The sequence below is a fragment of the Elephantulus edwardii genome, unplaced genomic scaffold (assembly GCF_000299155.1).
Source record: "Elephantulus edwardii isolate Elephantulus edwardi_28Jun2011 unplaced genomic scaffold, EleEdw1.0 scaffold00015, whole genome shotgun sequence".
Taxonomy (NCBI): domain Eukaryota; kingdom Metazoa; phylum Chordata; class Mammalia; order Macroscelidea; family Macroscelididae; genus Elephantulus; species Elephantulus edwardii.
Genome location: NW_006399765.1, coordinates 20,638,224 through 20,643,119, shown reverse-complemented (window position 1 = coordinate 20,643,119; position 4,896 = coordinate 20,638,224).

The following is a 4,896-nucleotide window of genomic DNA, read 5'->3' as shown; positions in this document are numbered from 1 at the left end:
GTGCATTTAGGATGTCGGTCCTCTTGTGCATGCTGTCACTGTTAAGGTCATCAGACTCACAGTGACTGTCAGCAATGCATTGTATAGGCAATCGTCTTCTTTGGCCTGTCCAAGGAAACCAAAACCTGCAGATGGCAGGCATGCATCCCACCCCTCACCTCCTACGCAGGCAGCCAGCGGGGCGTGCGCCCCCCCCCCCAGGTGCGGCAGGTGTTGGGGGCACGTGCCCCCACCTCGCCACACGGGTGCTCAGCGGCTGCGCGACCCCTCTTGTGCGGGTGGCCGGCAGGCGCCCACTTCCCTCACAGCTGCCATCCTGGCTCCAAGAATTCTCTCCAGAATAAGTCCACCTTGCAGCAGTGTAGTGGCTTCACTGTACCAGTCTTGAGGAGGACCACTGCCCAGTATCCATCCTGGGTGAGGGAATCCATTGGTTCTCGCTGTGGAAGCCTCATGGAGCTGCAGCGGCTGTGTGGCGCAGGGCGGGCTCTGCGGGAGGGGGTTGGGAGCCACAAGACTCACCCATTCCTCCTTGGGAATCCTTGAATTCCTGTTGTTGAGCCCCGATCTTCACTGAGGGCCAGTCATCAACTGTTTAAGTGTTCAATTATCAATAAGCTGAAGTCCGTAGAAGGCCATAATGGCCCTCCTTTAAGTGGTTTGCTGCTCCCGCAGCTCACCACGCTGTCTCTACCTCCACCACCATCTTGGATCTCGTCGGTCTTCAGTTTTCTATTCCAGACACAAGCCTGACATCTAATGTTTTCAGAATGTATTGAAACCTGATTGTCCAGAAGGAAGAAATCATTGATAACTTGGTGGAGAAATGTGTCATTAAATGGCATAAAATGACAAATTTAAAGCAAACAGGACAAAAAAGGCAACATACTGAAGATTATAAATTTGTGCTATAAACAAGACCAGTCTGTCCAGTTGGAGGCCTCACTGTAAAATGGACATTAAAAAATACTTACAGGGTTGTTGAGTGGAAAGATATAGCAAAAGCTACCAAGACTTAAAAATGCCCCTAGTCTCAAAAACAAACACCCCAAAAATCGTGTTATAAAAACTAGAAAATCTTGGAAACCCAATGGGAAGTCATTAAAAGTTAGAATCAACTTGGTGATTTTGAGTTTGGGGTGTTAAATGCTCAAAATAAAGATAAACCCTCAAGCTGTGGAATTTAGAAAATTATTTTAGACAAAAGGGACAAAAACTTTGGAATCATGCATATTTCTTAGCTATAAATGAAAATGAAAATAATATCAGATGGATTATTCAAGTTAAAGAAAGAGAAATTCAGCACTTGGCACAACTCCTGACACGAGGTGGGCACTCAACAAATGCTAACTCTCATGAAATCATCATCACTCAACATAGGTTGGCTTACAATTAGACTATCTTGCTGCTGTTAGCTGCCACCTACACACTCTCTACAAAAGAATAAAACAGTGTGGGGTCCTTCCTGTGCTGTCCCCAGGACTGGATGCCGACTGGACAAATGGCCATTTTCTGAAAGTGAAACGGTAGGTCTTTCTTGCCAGGCTCCCTTAGAGCAGAAACGCCAATGACACCTGCTCACATGTGAAGGCTACAAATGAGGTGCACTGACTGATAATCAAACCCAGGTCACATGATACATTAAAAAAAGTCTGTACTTTAACCCTTGTCTTGAAAGTTTTAAAAGGTAAAGATGGCCCTTAGAAGTGTGTCTAACTCAAGCCCATGGTATTTATATACATAAAGTCATTTTCACCAACACTATATAATTCAAAGGAATAAATTTTTCAGTCTTCCTTTATTACCTAGCTTTTGTATGATTATGAGGCAACTGAAAATACCATAGGCTTTTTTAAGATGAATTGCACTGGGAAAATCTGCTGTCAGGGACCTCTGCAGAGTACCGAGAAGGAACAATGTCAGTCTAGAGGCTATGGTGTGCCTGATCCAGGCCATGGTCTTTGCAAGTACTTGCTATGCATCAGAGAACTGGACAATGACTAAGGATGACAGAAGAATCGATGTCTTTTAGTTGTGGTGCTGGAGAAGAGTCTTGAACATATCAAGTCTGTCTTGGAGAGAGGAAATCAAGTTTCTTCTTGAAAGTTGGCTAGGATTTTGAAGCTCTGTCTCAAATACTTTGGGCCCGTGGCCAGGAGGGACCAGTCCTCGGAGGACATCTTGCTCAGGAGGGTAGAGGGATAGCACAAGAGAGGAAGACTAGATGAGTACAGGGCAGGATTCAGAGCTATTGTAACCAAAAGGTTGCAGATTCAGGTCCACCCAGAAGTAGTCTAGGAATTCACTTTAGGAAAATCATACACTCAAAACCATAGCTGGAACATACAAAGCTGCCCTGAGTCAGAATCAATAACCAGTTAAAGAAATAGAAAATAAATGTATGTTGAAAATCAGACTAATTTGAAAGATTTAGCATTTCAGATTAGTATGAACTGCAATCACCCTATATTAGTGAGGATGATTAAAACTCCAGTCTATAAAACAATTATGACATTAGAATCATAGAAGGTCATAATGTAAATGAACTACGCTGCTGGTAGATGAAGGAAATGAAGCACAATAAGTAGCTTGACCAAGTTCACTCAGTAAATCGGATGCAGGAGCAGGGCAGTGCACTGTCGTCCCAGTATACTGCTCATTTTCTGGATCTTGAGGTCTCACCTCACACCTTACATAGTTTTTAAAATGTTATTCCCTTTTCCAAGTAAATAAGCAAAAATAGCATCAGATAACAAACTTAGACTCATACATATGCATAAATGAAACAAACATTAACTAGCATATACCTGGAACACTTGCAATACTATCTACAGAGTTCTACATTCATTGAAATTTTAAGCATGTAAAATATCTTGATCAGACTTTGCAAAGGTGTTTGCATTGCAGAAGCAGAGAGGAAAATGTTTCATGATAATTAGTCCAATTTCCCTGGAAATAAAACAACTAGCAAGATTCTCATTAGCTCAATGAACAAATTTTTTAGCCATATATATGTCTGAACAGCAATCTGTTTGTTTCAGTGGCATTTTCCTCTTAGAGTAAGTAGTGCTTTCTCATCTCTGATTTCAAAGTCACCTTCTTGCCTAATGGAAGATACAGCTGATTTTTTTTTCTTCCCTGCAAAAATACCCCCCCCCAAAAAAGACTAAAAAAAGGTGCATGTCTTTTCACATTTTTCTATATTGAAAACAAATTTGAGAACAATGTAAGAAAATCTTAGGCAAAGATTTCTTCTAGCCTAACATCTACAAATAATTAAAAGATAAAAATCCTCAAAATAAGGATGAGGAATAGTCACAACAGCATGAGACAAAGAAACTGTACATGAAATTGAAAACAGGTACATAATCAATGCCTAAGAACTAGTTCAGGGAAATAAAATGATCTAAAATGTTTCTATAAAATGTTTCTAATAGAAACAAAGGCTCAAGTAACCGATAGTGTGTGTGTGTCTCTCTCTCTCTTTTACACACACACACCCTCTTCCTACTGTCTCATACTTTTAAAAAATCCCAAACTAAAAACAGAGATATAATTACGCATTTTCAAGCACAAATTAAAAAAATAAAGTTACTACATTTAAAAGAAGAGTTATATATGGAATAAATCTAAAATATTACAATAAATGCTTAGGCTAATTTATAAAGCTAATCTAAATAAGGTTAAAATTTAGTATTCAAAGAAAATAAAACAATATCGTTAAAACTAAAATATTTATATAAGAAAAATTTTGCCAAATTGATTGAATAATGCAATGTGATGATTAACTTTATTTTATCCACTGAGTGTTGATATTTTTTTAAATCCAACTATTCAGGGCTATGAGTGATGAGTAACCTTGAGGCAGCACTTGCAAGGCAGTCACCATGGCAACACCAACACAAAAGTGCCTCATCCTCAGCAAAAGGACCAACCTGGTGCATCAGGATTCAAAAACCTGGAGAAACAGAGCTTTCTTTCAAGCAAAGAGCGGGGGGAAAATCTAAAATTCCATTTTAAGAAATGTTTGTATCAGCCTCTCAATTTTAATCTTCCTATTCATTTTTTAAAGAGGGAGATTCAGACACTAAGTTATCTTAGAGGTGAAATATTAAGCCATGCAAAAATTATATTGCTTTTTTAATTTCATATGAGTAAAATAATTGCTATGATATGACCAAATTATGATTTTAATTTTTTCAACAATAACCACTATTTTATTCTTTCAATTTATGCCAGAAATGGAGAAAACATTAATCTAAATAAGATCATTTCTTTTTTTAGGCTGCTCTTTGATAAAGAAAACATAAGGAAGGCTGGGGATGGTTGACTTAAAATTCCAAACATAAAATATGCACACTGCTTATACACTCTAAAGAACCAGCTGCTTATTTACCAAAAACTTGAATCAGATGCCTTAGGAAAAACGGCAGGAGAGAAGGATGAGGGACATCTTTACATCTAGTATCTTTATAAAGTCACGTGTTTCTTCTACTTCAGACATGAACTTGGAATCTACTGATCGAAAGCCAGGTATGTTACTTCTGGGTCATTTTATCATTAGCACAGCCAGTATGATGCCTGACGCCAAGTGGGTACAACTTGAATGTTTCTTATACTGAAGACTGCAACCTTACCTATTCCTGTACTACCAAAAGACTTTTGAATACATTTGCTGACATTTCGAATTGTCCTCAATTTCATTAATTACAAAGTAGTAATTTCTAAGGTATTATAAGCTTTAATATGTTTAGTGAACTGTTCTCCCATTCAGTACATAAAAAACAACTTAAGTTTTCATCATCCTTCATCAGTCAAGTTTTTAACTTCTTTCTCCTTTGATATAAATTTCCAGTTCTTCTTGAGCTGTAGTCTGATCATAACAAAGTATGATTT